Consider the following 20,267-nt stretch of genomic DNA (forward strand, 5'->3'; position numbering starts at 1 on the left):
CTATCAAGCTTCTTTCAACAAGCAGACTGAAACACACCTAGGATCAAGCTTCCTTTTTTTGATTTTGTTTTGTTTTTAATTTTTACGTTTTTATTTTTTAATTTTTTTCTTCCTCCAAAATGACAAGATGTAAGAATTCACCCCAAAAGAAAGAATAGGAATAAATGACAGCCAGGGATTTAATCAACACAGATATAAGTAAGATGTCTAAACTAGAACTTAAAACCATGATTTTAAGAATACTAGCTGGGGTTGAAAAAAGCATAGAATACACCAGAGAATCCCTTTCAGCAGAGATAAAAGAACTAAAATCTAGTCAGGCCAAAATAAAAAATGTTGTAACTGAGATGCAATCTTGAATGAATGCCGTGATGGTAAGGATGGATGAAGTAGAGCAGTGAATCAGTGATATAGAGGATAAAATTATGGAAAATAATGAAGCAGAAAAAAAGAGGGAAACGAAGGCAAAAGCATGATATAAAACTTAGAGAACTCAGTGACTTATCAAAAATTAATAACATTTGAATCAGAGGAGTCCCAGAAGATGGAGAGGAAAAGGGGCAAAAGGTTTATGCGAGCAAAATATAGTGGAAAACTTTCCTAATCTGGGGAAGGACACGGATATCAAAATCCAAGAAGCACAGAGAACTCCCATTAGATTCAACAAAAACCGACCATCACCAAGGCATATCATAGTCAAATTCACAAAATACACAGAGAAGGAAAGAATTATGAAAGCAGAAAGGGGAAAAAAGTCCTTAACCTACAAGGGATGACAGATCAGGTTCGCAGCAGATCTGTCCACAGAAACCTGTCAGGACAGAAGGGAGTGGCAAGATATATTCAACGTGCTGACTCAGAAAAATATTCAGCCAAGAATTCTTTATCCGGCAAGGCTGTCATTCAAAATAGAAGGAGAGATAAAGACTTTCCCAGACAAACAAAAACTAAAGGAGTTTGTGACCATTAAACCAGCCCTACAAGAAATTTTAAGGGGACTTTTTGAGTGGAGAAGAAACTAAACAAAACAAAAAAGACCAAAAGCAACAAAGAAAGGACCAGAGAACATGACCAGAAACACCAATTCTACAAGCAACACAATGGCACTAAATTCATATCTTTCAGTACTCACTGTAAATGTAAATGGAATAAATACTCCAATCAAAAGACACAGGATATCAGAATGGATAAGAAAACAAGACCCATATATATGCTGCCTACAAGAGACTCATTTTAGACCTAAACACACCTGCAGATTGAAAGTAAGGTAATGGAGAATCATCTATCATGCTAATGGACATCAAAAGACAGCTGGAGTAGCCATACTTATATCAGACAAACTAGATTTTAAAACAAAGGCTGTAACAAAAGATGAAGAAGGGCATTATATCATAATTAAGGGGTCTATCCACCAAGAAGGTCTAACGATTATAAATATGTATGCCCTCAGCTTGAAACAACCCAAATATATAAGTCAATTAATCACAAACATAAAGAAACTCATTCATAATAATACCATAATAGTTAGGGACTTTACACCCCCATTTACATCTAAGCAGAAAAATCAACAAGGAAACAATGGCTTTGAATGACACACTGGACAAGATGGGCTTAATAGATATATTCAGAACATTTCATCCTAAAGCAGCAGAATACAGATTATTCTCAAGTTCACATGGAACATTCTCCAGAATAGATCACATACTGACCGGGTCACAAATCAGCCTTCAACAGTACAAAAAAACTGATATCGATATCATACCATGCAGATTTTAAGACCACAGTGCTATGAGACTTGAAATCAACCACAAGAAAAAATTTGGAAAGACCACGAATACTTGGAGATTAAAGAACATCCTAATCTCACACCTAAAGGAGCTGGAAAAAGAACAGCAAATAAAGCCCACAACCAGCAGAAGAAGGGAAATAATAAAGATTAGAGCAAAAACCAAAGATATCAAAATCAAAGAAACAGTAGAAGAGATCAACAAAACCAGGAGCCGATTCTTTGAAAGAATTAACAAAATTAATAACCCCCTAGCCAGATTTATCAAAAAGAAAAAGGACCCAAATAAATAAAACCATGAACGAAAGAGGAGAGTTCACAACCAACAACAAAGAAATATAAACAATAATAAGAGAATATTATGAGCAATTATATGCCAACAAATTGAGCAATTTAGAAGAAACGGACAAATTCCTAGAAACACATAAACTACCAAAACTGAAATAAGAAGAAATTGAAAATGTGAACAGACCCATGCCCAGGAAAGAAATTGAATCAGTAATCAAAAATCTCCCAACAAACAAGAGTCCAGGGCCGGAAGGCTTTCCAAGGGAATTCTACCAAACATTTAAAGAAGTGTTGACACCTGCTCTTTTGAAGGTGTTCCAAAAAATAGAAATAGAAGGAAAACTTTCAAACTCGTTCTACAAGGCCAGCATTACCTTGATCCCAAAACCAGACAAAGACCCCACTAAAAGGGAGAACTACAGACCAATTTCCTTGATGAATATGAAGGCAAAAATTCTCAACAAGATACTAGCAAACCAAATCCAATAATACATTAAAAGAATTATTTACCATGATCAAGTGGGATTTATTCCTAGGCTGCAGTGCTGATTCAATATCCACAAATCAATCAACTTGATACATTACATTAATGAAAGAAAGGATAAGGACCACATAATCTTCTCAATAGATGCAGAAAAAGCATTTGACAAAATACAGCATCCTTTCTTGATAAAAAACCCTCAACAAGGTAGGGATAGATATAACACACCACAACATCATGAAGGCCATATACCACAGACCCACAGCTAATATCATCCTCAACGGGGAAAAACCGAGTGCCTTCCCCCTAAGGTCAGGAACACAACAGGGATGTCCACTCTCACCACTGTTGTCCAACATAGTGTGGGAAGTCCTCGCCTCAGCAATCAGACAACAAAAGAAATAAAAGGCATTCAAATTAGCAAGGAAGAAGTCAAACTTCCACTCTTTGCAAATGACATGATATTCTAGGTGGTAAACCCAAAAGACTCTGCCAAAAAATTGCTGGAACTGATACGTGGATTCAGCACAGTATCAGAATATAAAATCAACGTACAGAAATCTGTGGCATTTCTATATGCCAATAATGAAGCAGCAGAAAGAGAAATCAAGGAGCCGATCCCACTTACAACTGCACCAAAAACCATGTAATACCTTCAAATAAACTTAACCAAAGAGGTAAAAGTTATATATGCTGAAAACTATAGAAAGCTTATGAAAGAAATTGAAGAAGACACAAAGAAATGGAAAAACATTCCACACTCATGGACTGGAAGAACAAATATTGTTAAAATGTTAATATTACCCAAACCAATCTACATATTCAATGCAATCCCTATCAACACCAGCATTCCTCACAGAGCTAGAACAAACAATCCTAAAATCTATACGGAACCAGAAAAGACCCCAGATAGCCAAAGTAATTAATTTCCCCCAAAAGGAAAAGAAAAATTAGGTATATCCTCACCAAGAAAGAGCTGGCATAGCTACATTAAAATTAAATAAGGGAAGAAATGTTACTAGAGGTAGAAAAACATTTCATAATGACAAAATGATCAATTTTAAAGGACAATACAAAGATTTTAATTTGTATGCACCTAGTAACATATTTTCAAAATAATAAAGCAAAAATTGGGGCACCTGGGTGGCTCAGTCAGCAGATAGATCCTCTGACTTCAGCTCAGGTCATGATCTCATGGTTTGTGAGTTCGAGCCCCACATCAGGCTCTCCGCTGTCAGTGCAAAGCCTGCTTCAGATCTTCTGTCCACCCCCACCTTGCTACCCTTCCCCCTGTTGCACTCTCTCTCTCTCTCAAAAATAAGCCTCACATTAAACTGACATATCATAAAGCAAGTTCTTAACATATTTTTTTAATGTTTTTATTTATTTTTGAAGGAGAGAGAGACCGAGCATGAGCAGGGGAGGAGCAGAGAGAGAGGGAGACACAGAATTTGAAGCAGGCTCCAGGCTCCGAGCTGTCAGCCCAGAGCCCGACGCGGGGCTCGAACTCACAAACTGGGAGATCACGACCTGAGCCGAAGTCGGACGCCTAGCCGACTGAGCCACCCAGGTGCCCCTTAACATATTTTTTAAAGTTTATTTATTTATTTTTTAGAGAGAGAGAGAATTCCAAACAGGCTCTGCACTGCTCCAATGCAGAGCTCGAACTCAGAAACTGTGAGATCAGGATCTGAGAGGAGGTTAAGAGCCAGATGCTTCACTGCCTGAGCCACCCAGGTGCCGCTTAGCACATTTTAAAGGACTGAAATCATTCAGAATATATTCTCTGACCATAGTGGAATCAAGCTAGAAATCAAAAATAAAAAGACACCTAGAAAATCCCCAAATCAACTGGTCAGAGAATAGAAATCAGAAAATATTTTGAACTGCATGATAATGAAAATACAACATACCAAAAATACAACACGTGTGGGATACAATTAAAGAACTCACAGAAATGTATAGACTTACATGCATATATTAGAAAAGAAAAACAAAAATTCTATTTACAAAGTGGGTTTAGGGGGAACATATGTCAACCTAACAATGAAGGTCATATATGAAAACCCCACAGTGACCATCATACTCCATGGTGCAAAACTGAGAGCTTTCCCTTTAAGGTCAGGAATTTATTTAGAACAACAAGCAGATGAGGACAAGCACGTGGTCAATGCAGGTGGCTGTGTTCTCTAGCTGCCCCCACACCCTCCTTCACTGGCCAGCTGCCAGGAGAAGTTGGAGGGGAAGTGGGTCTGGAGTGGCAAAAAGCTACACTTTCCAGAGAGTGCTCCTGTAAGTCAGTCTTACTGCAAAAGGGTCAGCAGGGCGCCTTCCCAGCTGAAGAGCACAGTGAGAGTGAGCAGGCCTCCTGGAGAGTGGAGACCTCCATCCATTTCATTTGTTCATTTACACTCATCTTGCACAAAGGCAACCGGACCCAAGGGGGCTCACGGACAAGAGAAACAGCACAAACAGAAATCTAGCCGCTCACCAAATGCAACGAAAACAAACTAATAGAAGAACGGAGGAAACAAAGCAAAGCCTTCTGCCTTTTGTAAAGTTAGAACCCTAGAACGGAGTGAGGTCTGTGCTAGCCAAAAGTCTGCAAACGGCAAGCAAGGCCCGGGGTGCTTAGAAGAGCCCTGCGACCGACCTGCTGTCAGAAGGCATGTGATGAGGTCACAGGAACACATTGGACAAAGTATCACTTAGAAAAAGGAGCCCCACTTGGGGGTGCCTGTGTGGCTCAGTCCATTAAGCATCCCACTTCGGCTAAGGTCATGATCTCCCGGTCTTCTCCCCATCTGTGAGTTCAAGCCCCACGTGGGGCTCAGAGCTGACAGCTCGGAGCTTGGAGCCTGCTTTGGATTCTGTGTCTCCCTCTCTCTCTGCCCCTCCCCTGCTCACAGTGTTTCTTTCTCTCTCTCTCTCTAAAAATAAATGAACATTTTTTAGAAATTGAAAGAAAGAAAGAAGAAAGAAAGAAAGAAAGAAAGAAAGAAAGAAAGAAAGAAAGAAAGAAAGAAAGAAAGAAAGAAAGAAAGAAAGAAGTCCCACCTGGGGAAAGAACAACTGGGACTCACATGCAGAGACTGAGCGACTTCTGTTCCCCTTTCATCTGGGAATCACGAGGAGGCCCTTCCCCTACATTCAGTTTCACTTTCTAAAGAGGGATTTTGCCCAGTCCTGCGGCTTTCTTCCTTTTCTACTATCCCAAGGGACCCTGAAAGTAAATGTGCACTCTTTGTAACCAAGATAAAAAACATTTTATAAAGATGCTTATCTCTATAGAGGTTTCTTTTTATGTTTGAGTAACTTTCCCCCTAGTAGGAAACTGTGGAAACTTTGGGAAATGCAATAAATAAATAAATAAATAAATAAATAAATAAATAAATAAGTAAATAAGTAAGTAAGACAAAAAACCCCAAATCACCTACACCACTGTTAACATTCTAGACTAACCTTCTACATTTTGGCATCACACACACACTATATATATATATATATATATATATATATATATATACACACACACACACACACACACACACATATATACATATATACATATATATGTATATATACACATATATACACATATGTATATATACACATATATATGTACACAGACATAGGGACAGCATATAAATGTATATATACACATATATATACGTATATATACACATATATATATACGTATATATACACATATATGTGTATATATACATATGTGTATATACACATATATACACATATGTATATATACACATATATATGTACACAGACATAGGGACAGCATATAAATGTATATATACACATATATATACGTATATATACACATATATATGTGTATATATACATATGTATATATACACATATATATATGTACACAGACATAGGGACAGCATATAAATGTATATATAAAGGGACAGCATATATATATGTGTATATATACACATATATATGTGTATATATACACATATATACACATATGTATATATACACATATATATGTACACAGACATAGGGACAGCATATAAATGTATATATAAAGGGACAGCATATATATGTATATATATACACATATATATGTATATATATGTGTGTGTGTGTGTGTGTGTATATATATGCTGTCCCTTTACCATTATCTTGTGTTTCTGTGTAGCCACCAAGGCCCTCTCTTGAGCTGCAGAAGCCAGTTTCTGACAGATGCTTTACTTCCCCGGTTTTTATTTTATAAAGAAAAATAAGAGCCACCTGCCACTCTTTGATCTTTTAAAGCCCGTAACTGAGAAATTCCACGTGCCAAACAAAGGATCAAACGTGATGCCGGCTGGTGACACCTCCGCTGGCCTGGCCCTGCCTGCCTGAACCACCACAGCAAATCCAGAAGCCTCCATCCGTGGCCAATCACAAGACAACACAGTATCGTCAACAGGACCTGCAGACGGGCCGCCAGGGAACAGGCGGGGGAGGGGCACCGGAAAGACTCCAGGATGTCGGCCTCCCGTGTCCTTCTGCAGAGGTCGGGTGTCACGGGCTGCACTGCGTGGTGGCTCCAGCAGGGCACAGAAGGACCATCACTAACACTGAGTAAGCACTTTACTAGGGGCCCGGCATCCAGCCAAGGCTTTCCAGTACCTGCGAGAGATACAGTAACAAAGGGCTAGATGTGGTCTCTAGAGCCAGCCAGGCCGAGGGACTGAATTCAAACCCTGTTCCCTTACTCATTAGCAAGCTAGCTGCAGCTTCTCTGAGCCTCAGTTTCCTCACAGTGACAGCCCCTGCCTCAAAGTGTTGCTACAAGGACTGAGTCATTATTCAAAGTGTCTAGACTGGGCATCAAGTAAACATACTCAGTGATTATCACCTAATTTAATCTTCTCTATTATCTCCCTCAATTCTTCGGACAACCCTAGGTGGCAGAGGCCATTGTTATGGCCGATTCACAAATGAGAAAGCTGAGGCACACAGAGGCTAACTATCTTCCCAGAGTCACCGAGTTTATAACCTGGCAGGGCAGACGGACAGAACACAAGATTTCGAGTGTGGGGAGCACACCGAGTGGGAAATGAACCAAGAGCGCCAGTGAGATGTGCAGCGGTCCGCGGGCCTTCCTTGGGCCCCACTGGAGCCCTCTGCAGCGGCAGGTGGCCAGGAGACGTGCTCAGAACCCCTGTCTCTTAGGAGCGTGAATGTGAGACACACTGAGTCCCAGGAAACCCCCAGCACATGAGGACTGGGTCAGGGCTGCCCACTGCTGAGGGACACGGTCTCCACAGCCACCCAGGGGTCATACTCCTTAAATCCCGTGTATCTTTATAATAAACCTCTGTGCACAGAGAGGACCTCAGTGTTATCTCCGAGTGAGATCGTGAGTTACATGCAGCACCTTTGCCCTGAGCAGAATCACCGAGCAGAGCCCGGGGGCAGAGGTCACCCTGCCCACGGCATAACTGTGCATGTCAACTACCAAATGTGGCTTCTACCCCCACTGACTGGGCCTCAATCAACAACAGAAGCCTCAAGAAAATCTTTCCCCATAATCTACACTGATCCCATGATTTCACTCTTCAACACTCAGCTGCTGGGAATTCATCCTGGGCCTGGAATACTTGTATTTCAAGATAAATGACACAGCTTTCCACAAATTGGTGTTGCAATACCAGGCAAGATGAACAGATCCGAAGCCTAGTCCTTCCAACATTCTTCAACAATGTAGCAGATGCAAACTGCTACATTGTGTAGTCAAGCCATTCTACAGGCATTTCTGCTGCTGTCGCTTTCGGAGGCTGGGAACACATACTAACAGAAGCAAAACCAAAGCCAGCTTTGCTGGCATCCAGCTGCTATGGAATCTGGCCAGGGCTATGAGCTCCTGTACCTATGCTGACCCCAGTGCCACCTACATCCCTCACTGCCCTCCCCCCCACCCCCAGTTCAGTTCATTTCTCTGAGGTTTATTTTTGAGAGAAAGAGAGAGAGAGAGAGAGAGCCCGCGTACACATGTGAGAGGGGCAGAAAGGAGGAGACAGAAGATCTGAAGCAGGCTCCACACTGTGAGCGCAAAGCCTGATGCGGGGCTTGAACTCACAACCATGAGATCATGACCTGAGTAGAAATCAAGGGCTGCTTTGGGGGTGGGAGGGAGGGGAGGGTGGATGATGGGTATTGAGGAGGGCACCTTTTGGGATGAGCACTGGGTGTTGTATGGAAACCAATTTGACAATAAACTTCATATATTGAAAAAAAAAAAAAAAAGAAAGAAATCAAGGGCTGCTTAACCAACTGAGACACCCAGGTGCCCCTGTTCATTTCTCTAAATGTGAGTTCCCAAACAGGCTGGTGCTCCTTGAAAAATAGACACAGTGATAGAAGTAGGTGGCTCATTAAATAGTTTGGATTCTTGGGGTGCTCAGCTGGCTCAGTCAGTAGAGCGTGCAACTTCTGATCTCGGGGTTGGGAGTTCGAGCCCCACATTGGGTACAGAGCATTACTTAAAAATAAAATATTTAAAACACATAAATAAGTAGTTTGGACCCTCTTCCTAGGTACCAGGGAGGGTTACAGTTCCCTACCCCCTTGAAGTCACTTGCTTTGAATCATGACCCACCAATAATGACAACAGGGACTGCCTCCTGCCACATTGGGACAGGCACGGTAGGAGCAAGACACAAACCTGTTGTTTGAGCTGCTGAGATTTTGGAATTATCTGTAACCCAGCCCAGCCTGAGGGAGACCACGCTTTTGGACAAGAACAGCATTCAGCACGGTGCGAAACTGAGGCCCAGAGTGGAGAAGTGGGTTGTCAAAGTACAGACAGCTAGGCAGGGCTGGATGCACACCACGGCTCCCACCCTTCCTTCACAAGACGGCAGTTTCTGGAGGACAGAACCCCGGGACATTAAAGGACCACGCATAGTAAAGAGAAACCGCTACAATTTTTTTTTTTCAGATACCATAAAACTGACTGTATTTATGGAGTTCAGGGTTAGGTTAAAATAAAACACCATTCTCCGTCTCGCTCTGACTTACAGTCATCTGTAAAAGAAGATACTAACATATGAAGCAGAAAAAAAGCACACGAGCAAGTCCTGCATATCCTTGATTTCTACCGCAGCGGCCGCATCTGCTTGTTGTGGTCCCACATCCTGTCGTTTCACCCAGCCACCTGCCCGGTGCCAGAACCGCTGCACCTCAGCCCAGTCCACCGTCACCACGTCAGGACTGTCACGTACGAACCATCGTCAGTGACGAAGACATACGTACTGGCACAGAAAGGTCTTCCAGACCTATCATCACTTGAAAAACACACACTGCTGGGGCACCTGGGTGATGATCTCACGGTTCATGGGTTCGAGCCCTGCGTCCCCATCAAATGAAGCGACAGGTCATGGAAACCAAGCAAACTCAGAGGAGATGCTACGACTCTTTCTGGGCACCTGCGAATAAAAGAAATGCTCTTTCTGGTTCGGTGAGATATCACAGTCAAGCTGACAGGTTTGTGGGCGGGAACAATTTTATTTTGTCTTCAATTTCGTAGGAGGCTGTCCACTCATGGTATTGCCACTTAACTCCGGTTTGAAATAAGGAATCAAAAGCGAAAATATCAATCCTCACGAAAAAAATTATACAGCGAAAGAATCAACAAAACTGTCTTGCAAGGAGATATTTTTCAATCTTCGGACCTCAAGCAATACCTTATTGAAGAAATGCCCCGTGATTACCAAATATTTCATCTCCTTTTGTATTTTCCCCTTCCTTTCATGTAACACAAGCCTCTCAACAGTTTAAAACAATATCGGCTCATTTGCCTTCTGTGGATCATCTTGCCCCTGAGTGATGTTTGCATTTTGATGGAGGATTGCCGCCGGAAGCTCACATTTTCCCACCCGATATCCGCTCCCCACCCAAAAGGTACCGTTACCAGTGAAACCATTTGAGATTCTTTCCCCTGGTAAAAGCACATCCTATCATGAATGTCAAACCAGCAAATACCATCTCAGCAAAGCCACAAGCTGCCACACGCACTATGGGTTTCCAAAACATTCTCACTCCCACAGCCCTGAACAACAGAAATCGATCATTGATATCAGATAATAGATAACTGGTGTTTATTTATTGAGTTCAGATTTAAGAGGAGCTCAACAAAGCCACCATTCCCGGCCTGCCTCGGAGATATTCCCCAGATTATAAAACATCAGAATGGACTCGGCCAACCTGAACATAGACCCCAGCGAAACCCACACACGCCCATGAGGGTCGACGATTACACCTGCAGTCTCCTCAAGGAAATTTCTCCTCTCTTGAAGAAGATTCATTTTGGTGAATAGGACCCACAGCCTCCTCAGACCAGTCTTAAAATGACGAAGATAATTATACTGTGTTTATTGACATGGACTGACTGGAGTGAGGATTTTTTTTATTTTTTATTTTATTATTATTTTTTTAACGTTTTATTTATTTTTGAGACAAAGGGAGACAGAGCATGAACGGGGGAGGTTCAGAGAGAGGGAGACACAGAATCCGAAACAGGCTCCAGGCTCTGAGCTGTCACCACAGGGCCCGAGGCGGGGCTCGAACTCACAGACTGCGAGATCATGACCTGAGCCGAAGTCGGCCGCTTAACCGACTGAGCCACCCAGGCGCCCCTGGAGTGAGGATTTGAAGAGCATGGCCCCACCGTTCTTCAAGGTGCCCAACCACGGGGTGGGTGGACTAACCCATCCCAACAGCAAGCTCACAGAAAGCGAGTGCCTAGCATATGTTTACACAGTATTGGCAGTGCTGGGCAGAGAACATGCACAATGGGGCGACTCAAACTGCCTCCACTTTCCCTGCTGCGTAATCCACAAAAACAGTAGCTCAGTTATGCTCCCAGGCTTCTGACATTAGACAAATGCAAACTGCCATTCTTTAATGGGCCTACATAGAACTCTTTCTCTCGCTCTCATGGGCTGGTTGTTGTTGTTGTTCCTATTAATTTTTCTTACTTTGTTTTCAATTTCTTATCCTGGGACACAAGCCCACTCCTGTATGCCTCTGCCATGCCGGAAAACGACTGACAGTTTCCTCTGGAGAAAACGTAGCAGATGGGTGAGGCTACAGTTTATTATTTGAAGCTTTTAAACTCCATTAACACTCGTTCGCTTTAAGTATCTGAAAGCCCTTAATCCCTCAGAATTTCCAAGCAGATACAGAAGTCGATCTCCCATCATCTCTCTTCTGTGCCACTGCCCCCGCCCCCTCTCCTTCCATCTAGCTTCCTTTTCTTCTCTATCTTCCTTTCTTGGGCAAGTGCCACAGAACCCCAGATGCAGACGCAGCCAGCCACCCTGCCTACAAAGGAAGGAATGCTGCCCCAGCTGATGTAAGCCCTTGGGAGGGGATGGAAGCTGACAGAATGCAGACCTCCTGTCGCAGGGCCTTCTGGGAAGTCCCACTTCTGACTCCACATGGCTCAGAGTCAAGCCTCCTGGTTGAGAAACACTGCATATAATGTACGCAGAAGCAGCCCCTTGCTTCTCTGCTGGAACCCTGGGACTTTTTTTTTTTTTTTATCATTTATTTTTGAGAGAGAGAGACAGAGCATGAGTGGGGGAGGGGCAGAGAGAGAGGGAGACACAGAATCCCAAGCAGGCTCCAGGCTCCAAGCTGCCACCACAGAGCCCAACACGGGGCTCGAACCCACAAACCAGGAGATCGTGACCTGAACTGGAGTCGGCACTTAACTGACTGAGCCACCCAGGCGCCCCTGGAACCCTGAACTTCTTGAGTGGAACAGAATGCTGTCCAAGGCCCCCATTTTCGAGGTGAGGAAACCGAGGCCCTGGGCAGTATGGATCAACCAGAACTAGAAGCCAGGCCTCCTGGCCCTGAGGCAAAGGCTTCTTTTGCTTCCTTGTGATTAGAATAGCTGCCTGGGTGGGCGGAAGCATACACCCTCCCCCCAAGTAGCGATGGACAGACACCTTGTTCTTCCCCTCGGCCCCTGTCTCCCCGCTGGGAACTCCCGCTTCTCTCAGAGGACAAGGTACTTCACCTTCTCCCTTCTTAACTTCTCCCTTCGTGCTGATTGATGGTGGCCATCAAGGGCCAAGCAAGACTCTAACAGCAGGTTACCCGATTCCAATCATAGCGGTGTGATTTGGACAAATGACACCACACCCCCCTTCTGTGCTTCAGTGTTCTTCCCTAGAAAACGCAGACAAGATTAGCGCCTACCTCCTAAGATCGCCGCGAGGGTTCGATGAGTTCATACACACGCGGTGGTTAGGGCAGCGCGGGTCACGCTGCAGGCACAGACCGTGATGGAGAAGGCAGACGAGCCCAGGACTTCTGCCCCGTTCATCCTTGAGGTCCAGCATTTGACTGCGAGTGAAGAGGCCTATCTGGTTAGTCACTGCACTCTAGAACACAGTGGATGCGAGATAAAGAAAAAAATTACTGAGGGGCGCCTGGGTGGCTCAGCTGGTTGAGCGTCCGACTTCGGCTCAGGTCACGATCTCACCGTTTGTGAGTTCGAGCCCCGTGTCAGGCTCTGTGCTGACAGTGCAGAGTCTGCTTGGGATTCTCTCTCTCCCTCTCTCTCAAAAATAAATGCTTAAAAAGTTGTGGAGTGAATGAATCTGGCACAACACACTGCTTAGGGCAGGGGCTTCCTTACTGTGCACTGAATGAGTATGCGAATACTTAGGGGAAGTTGCTTGCTAAGGTGATTGGTGGATAAATTCAAATCTGAGGGCACGAGTATCTTCTATTGCTCTAAGGCATTTATATCAGCTGCTGCGTTGAAAAGGCCAACCAGAGCCCAGCTCTCAACTTCTAGGACATCGTCTATCCATGCACCCAGGACAAAATCACTTGTGCTTTGTGACAGTGCCCCACCCCCACCCGCCATGGTGCCTTATGGGGGCTGACATGCAATTATTGATTGACATTTTCCTGGTGTCATCCAGGCTTTGAAAAACGAAGTTCCAAAAACACCCTGCCTGGGATCCACCTCTGAGGGGCCAGTAAAAAAAAGTACCTCAGTAAGGAAAGAAGACTGAAGACAAGAGACGCTAGAATTAGAAACTCAGATCTGGATCTCTGTAAGTGGGTTTAAGCACTTAGGCGGAAGGAAGTGCTCCAGAAGCAACAGGTCTGGGACATCTGGGGGTGGCACTGAGAAGCAACACAGAGAACGTCTGGGGCTGCTCAAAGGAAAGGCGTTCCACCACAACAGAATAAGTTAGTCACTTCAGAGGCTTGAGTTGAAACTTGACCTTGAGTAAATAAACACTGCTGACTGCTGGCCAAAACACTTAGCTGGAGAGTTTTATTCACCCCACTTGAACATGATGCCACAATCAGAACCACGTGGGACCCAAGTCTACCCAGGAGCTCGGCTGCAGGGTATCCGGGACGTGAGTAGGGTGACCCTGAGGGGTGCTGAGAGGTTGAGAAGATGCCGAGTTCCCCCAGAGGGAGCACCACCCTGGGCCTGGGCCCTCCAGAGCCCTCAGCCAGTGTGGTCCTGTCTAGGGAGCAGGCCTCCCACCAGCCAAAACACATTGCCTCCGACTCTGTCACCTCATGACAACATCACAGAAGTATGGAGAAAGAGGGCAGTGTAGACCCCCCCAAAGCAAGCTGGCATGCCATGGTGAGGTCTCAGCCCCCTTACGGTTTGGAGGCTTTTCCTATGACATGAAAGCTCCAAATAAAGAATTTGTTTTTTTTCCAAACCCTGTGCCTTTTAAAGGTATGCCATTCCCCCCCTAACGAACAGGGTGGAGAAAGCACCTCTTTCAGGGCTTTTGGGCAATGCCAGACGAGAGCAGACTCGTATGAAAAACTATCCGATGTCCCTTCCCTTGGCCAGGGAGGCAGGGTTCCCAGGATTTGGTACCTGCAGATCCTGACAGTCTGACACCCACACTCCCACCCTGCCTCTGCTCATTAGGTCCTTTGGTTCCTGTTTCCAAGGAGCCAGAAAGGACTGATCCGCCCACCTCCATCCACCGAGGCTCCTGCTGAGGGATCCTGGCACCTAGGAGGCTCGAACACGTTTACACATCTGCCCCAGAGAGCCATGGAGCCAGTGCTGTGGTTAGGTGGGTCAGGCTCCGATGTCTGATTCTGCCATCTTTTACTTTAGTATGGGCTTCAGCTGTTTCATTTAGAAACTGAAAACCGAAATTTCCGTCTCCAGAATTGTCTCACACATTAAGACGAGGTTTATAAAGCTTAATAAATAGGGGTTAACTATCTTTTTCTTGTTCATTACTAACAGAAAAAGCAGGGGTTGGGATGGGGGGTAGGGATCTCCTGAAGCCCCACCCCACGGCCTTTTAGAATAAATTTCCAAATCCTTCCCAGCCCAGGAAGCTGGGCTTGGCCTGAGTTTGGTTCATTCTTTAGCTCTCTCGGCACATTCCCCAACACAGCCAGTGCCTTCCTGCCTGAGCCTTCAAACATGCTGTTCCCTGCGTTTGGCTGCTCCAACTCCTTCTCATCGCAAGTTCTAGTTGAAAAGGCTCATTCTTGGAAAAGCATATCTCAGACTGCCTTAATCCTGGTGCAGCTGTGATGGTCTGCCTCATGGCATACCGTTGTTTTCACTTACGGCGCTTACCACAGTTTCAAACTGTGTGTTTGTGTGTTGCACCCCTTCCTCCTCCAGGATCCTGCAAACTCCATTTGGCCGGATGCTGGGTCCAGTTCATTCACTGCTGTATCCCAGTGATACAGATAGACTCCTGGCACTAGCAAGGCCTTCCGATAATATTTGTTGAATTAATGTGTTGAAGAATTGAATCTCCAGCGAGCCAGGAGGAACCAGGAGCTATAAACAGCTTTCTAACAGCCCTCAACACCAGACTGGGGAGCCAGCGAAGCACTCCATACTTTCTGTTTTCCCAGAAAAACAATCGCCACCTCATTATCTGAAAGGCTGAAGCATCCTCCATTCACTCAATGGAGAATGTGCGTATCTGGGCCCGTGTTCCACTGGCTCGGGTCTCCTGGAAGATTGCTAGATCTCCAAAAGAGGCAAAAGCTCCTGGGGTGTAAAGAAGAGGGACGGGGAGGAAGGAATTTGTGAAAAGGCAATCACCTTGGACCAGGCACTTCACTTTCGATGGCATGCTGTTTGAACACTGTGCCCAGCGCAGCCCCACCTGGAACCTCCAGGCCTGCTCTTTCCGCACACCTGTCTGGGTGAAGGTAGGTTTTATTACACCCAGGCTAACTGTCTCAGTGCACTGAGATGACATTTCTCTCAAATAAACATCATAACCCACTCTAAAAACATCAGTCAGGGCTCCCCCAGCCCCACCACACCCAGGGGATGTTAGATCAGCCAGTGGAAGCAATTGTTGAGGCTTAAAAGCTGCAAGTCTGGGGTTGAGGCAGGGGTGGGGGGAAGTGCCCCTTTATAAGCAGGCAGTTCTTTGGCCGCTGGGGCCCCCGTGTCCAGAAATACGGGTCTTCAAAGATCAGAAGCACGTCTGCTGGCCAATTACAGAAGGCAGACATGGGGAAGTGGGGGAGGTGAGCAGAGGCAGGGTGCAGAGTGCAGCTCTGTGAAGCCCACAGAGTGCAGCTTCAGTGGTTGATAACAGGGTTCCGCTTCAAACCCTGGGTGCAGCCTTTACTGTTTGTTCACTTTGGACGAGTTCTTTCATCTCACTGAGCTTCGGTTGTCTCATCCGTAAAATGGGATAACCAGCACAGAGGGCTGTTGGGAAGATTAAATGCGCTAAAAAAAAAAAAAAAAAAAAAAAAAAAAAAAAAAAAAAAAAAAAAAAAGGCACCACCACCACCACCACCAAATCCCCAAACCCTAAAGCCTTTAGACCAGGGCTACACACAGTTAAATCTATGTAAGTGTTTGCTATTATTTAGGGTCTTTCAGATCAGATGCATCATCATTTCATTCCATCAAGCCTCAAACCAATGCTTCCACATAAGGTAGAGTTATCCATCCCCATTTTGCAGATACAAAAACTGAGACTCACGACTGTTACGTTAGCCAAAGCCACACAGCTCAAGGGGTGGCAAGACGAGCACTCTGACCCCAGTAATCTGCGTAATCATTATCACAATAATTGGCATTTCCTGAAAGCCAGGTGGCTTATATCAATTACCTCATCAAATACGCAAAACCACTCGGTAAAGAAAGAATTCTTATAACTACTTGACAAAGGAGGACACAGGGTGAAGAGGTTAAGTGTCTTGGCGAGCTCACACAGTTAAAGAACAAAGTAGGAGCTTGAGTTCAATTCTGACCCCAAAACCAGTTTCTTTCATTTACATCCTGCCTGTCTGTATTTGTTACAGATCTCATGTGTCCACTTGAAACCATGGATGTCCCTGAATTTATATTAAATGTAAAACACCTCCTTGTTAAATGGGGTCCATGGGCGGCTCTATCCCAATGAAGGAGCCCGCTGTCATGAACTGTAAGAAATAAGGATATCCCCAAAGAACAGCCTAGCTTTCCACCAAGTTCCTTCTAGAAGGTTTGGTTTGCAGTCATAGATAGCAATTGGGGAATGTGTTAAAACGGAGTATGGGAAGTTCTTAGCCATCTGGCTTTAATCTTTCGGGAATTAGAACACCACAGATATTTTCTCAAGTTAGTCATCACCTGCCATGGAAGGGTTTTCCCTAGCAACGCATGACTGTCCTACCCAGTTGCGTGTGCCTCTGAAAAACTCTATGTCCTCCCAACTCTTTTCTTCCCTTAGGTGAAGACATCCTGAAACTACCAACATCCTGAAACAAACAGAACAGTGGCGACTTTTCATGTTTTATTAAAATACCGACCTACACGGGGCGCCTGGGTGGCACAGTCGGTTAAGCGTCCGACTTCAGCCAGGTCACGATCTCGCGGTCCGTGAGTTCGAGCCCCGCGTCGGGCTCTGGGCTGATGGCTCAGAGCCTGGAGCCTGCTTCCGATTCTGTGTCTCCCTCTCTCTCTGCCCCTCCCCCGTTCATGCTCTCTCTCTCTCTCTGTCCCAAAAATAAATAAAAGTTGAAAAAAAAATTAAAAAAAAAATAAATAAAATACCGACCTACTAAAACCTGGTGCTAATCTGGTGCTCACTTTGCAATTATCTGGGCCCTTATGTTGACCTATTTATTAATACTGGAAACTATAGTTTTGTGAAACAAATTCCAAAGTGGCAGTTTACTAGGCTACCTTCCATTTTTAACAAAGTGCAGTACAAAACTGCCTTGCTGGCTTTAGAGCAGCCCCTTGTTAGGGCACTGTGCCCCAGCAGAGGGCCAGGACGCCCTCAGAGTGACCGCGCCCAGGCCTGCCTGACACAATGGCTCCAGAGGCTGGGGTGGGGGCGGGGGGATGGCGAAGGTAGGGGTGGTGGTGAGCTTGGCTTGGCCAACTCCGCAAAGTGATCTCTGCCCACAGTTTGGTCTGCGGCAGTTCTAGATAAAACGCAGGGATAAAAATTCAAGCCGGGAAGTCTGGCTTCGACACACTTAACGGCACTGGGTAAAAACCATAAATTAACTGAAATGGCAGGGACTACTCATTTCTTACTACAACAGGCAAGTGTGGAAAAAACACTTGCCCTCAATGAGCATTATCTGATGCACCAAAGACTTTTCCTCAAAACAAAGTTGAGACTTTGTGGATGGATGGAAAGAGGCCCTGTGGGTGGGACACAATTGACGTTGCCCAGGCGGTAAAAGGAAACAGGGCTTCTAGAAACGTGCAAAATATCTACAGCTTCTGCATGACAAAAATTCAGCACAAGTACAAATTTTAGCTTTTCTAATTTCATCTTGCCTAAAGTCGTCCCAAAAAAGAGAGCCGTAAAGTCAACTGGTAACGTAAACCTCAAATCCCAGGCTTATGTCTTAAGGGTTGGAAGAAATAGTGAACTCTCCGGCTAAAAAGAGACAGGAATTCGATAGTCTCACGTAAGCAAAAGTCAGCGATTGCACATATATGGCAAAAACACCTGATCCTAGTTTTCACATGACATCACTGTGCCGAATGCAATTGTCCAGTCTAAACAGTGCTATCGTCACTACAAGCGATCGTCAGGGGCACACACAGCGGGCCCCAGGGTGAGAGGTTCATCTGGGATGCAGCATCGACAGCTGTAGGATCTGGGTCCCCCTTCCCCAAATTCCTGACTGTTCTTGGTCACTGAAGAACGATGCGTTGTCCCTAAGCCAAGAGGCAGAGGCAGAACAGAAGCAGCCTGGGTATAGTCTGGGCATGCTGCCAGGAGGAGAGCCACGTGTGTGTGCCCACATCAATTCTGAGACCCTACAGACAGCACAGCTTTCTTAGGAGCCCATTTTTCATAGAGGTGGCAGCGGGGTGGAGAAGTCTTAGGATTAAGGGCTGCTTTTTTTTTTTTTTTTGGCAAGAAATTCATTCCCGTCACATGCAGTAAAGCTGTATTCCAGACCCATCAATAAACCCTGGGGGAAGGGGGTGGAGGGAACCAGTGGCTTGAAATTCCAGACCTCAAAGCACCCAGAGGCCCAAGAGGAAAGAAGCCTTTCCCTTAGCAGGGCCAGACAAGAGCAGGGGAATGGAGCGTGGAGGGAGACAGTTTCTACACAAACACCCCACCCCCCACTTCACGGCTGTGTCAAGTAAACAGCAGCGACAGGTGTGAGACACAAAGCACTGCCACTGTGCCTCATGACCCCCACTCACAGAGCACCTGCCATACGTCACCTGCCCTGCCAGGCATTTGCTACGCACTATCTCGCTTAACTGTAAGAGTCCTCATACAGCTGTTATTTTTACCCCCAGTTTTCAGGTAACTTCCCTATGGTCACATATCATAGAAGCGACGGAATCTGAATTTGGGCCCAGGTTTGTTGGGAGTCCGAAACTCTGAACTCACTTCTCCATTCCACAAAAATTAAATGTACTCTTCTTAAAACCTTTGAAAGGCTCTTCTTCTACCTCTAGGCTGTTGTTTGTTTTCAACCCACCTCTTAAAGCCGCCCCGCACGTGGGGTAGAACCGTGCGTCTTGCCCAATGGCGCTGCTTCTGGGATTACAGCTACTTGCCCACCAACATCGCCCCCACGGTGAGGAAGGGTCCATCCTGTGAAATCCACTCCTCTCAGAAATCCACAGGAGAGGCACCCCGCTCTGGACATGATAGCACCCAGACGGGAGCTTTTGGAAGGACGGACAGACCCAACCCTGTGGCAACACCCGGCCTCATCCTTAAATCACCCAGAAGTCGCGGAGGCCACGGGTTTCCTGGTTTCCCCCAACTTCATTTCCAAGGCAACAATGGAGCAATTTCCCAGACGCAGAGTCAAGCGGGGATCGTAACCAGGCACGCCTTTTGTTTTTCACAATGTGCCCAAAGACTGACGAACATAAGAGGGTCTCTTCAACACGCTATTCGCCCTGCCAAACATAGTCTCGTTCCCCTTTTGGTGGCTCACAAAGCCTGAGGGAAGCCCGCCGCCAGGCCCCCAGGACCACACAGGACACTGGGTGCCGAGAGATCCGTCTGCAGCTGACTCCATCAAGGCCCCTGTGTGCCTTCCCACCTTCCTCAGCAGCCACGCTTTCTTCCGTCATTGGCTCCCAACCCTGGCTGCACATTGGAATCACCTGGGGAGTTTAAACACTATCGAGGACTGGGTCCCAGCCCCAGGGATTCTGATGTAATGGGTCTGGGATGGGGCCAGGGCAGCTGCATTTTAAAAGTGCCC

At 45.5% G+C, this 20,267-nt stretch overlaps 1 protein-coding gene across 10 annotated transcripts in view; it reads right to left on the reverse strand.

The window, feature by feature from the left end:
• The window catches only part of NOD1 (nucleotide binding oligomerization domain containing 1), an 82,624-nt gene that overhangs the window by 46,428 nt on the left and 15,929 nt on the right, over positions 1-20,267 (reverse strand). The window contains exon 2 of one of the 10 annotated variants that reach the window (XM_011280447.4): positions 12,780-12,926. The exons of 6 other annotated variants lie outside the window; for them this stretch is intronic. The gene's annotated coding sequence lies outside the window, so the exon portion shown is untranslated. Of the gene's footprint in view, positions 1-5,612; positions 5,729-12,779; positions 12,965-20,267 lie in introns of those variants that run through there. 3 more of the 10 variants (XM_045052555.1, XM_011280449.4, XM_011280448.4) reach the window with 3 other exon arrangements.

The sequence above is a fragment of the Felis catus genome, chromosome A2 (genome assembly GCF_018350175.1).
Source record: "Felis catus isolate Fca126 chromosome A2, F.catus_Fca126_mat1.0, whole genome shotgun sequence".
Taxonomy (NCBI): domain Eukaryota; kingdom Metazoa; phylum Chordata; class Mammalia; order Carnivora; family Felidae; genus Felis; species Felis catus.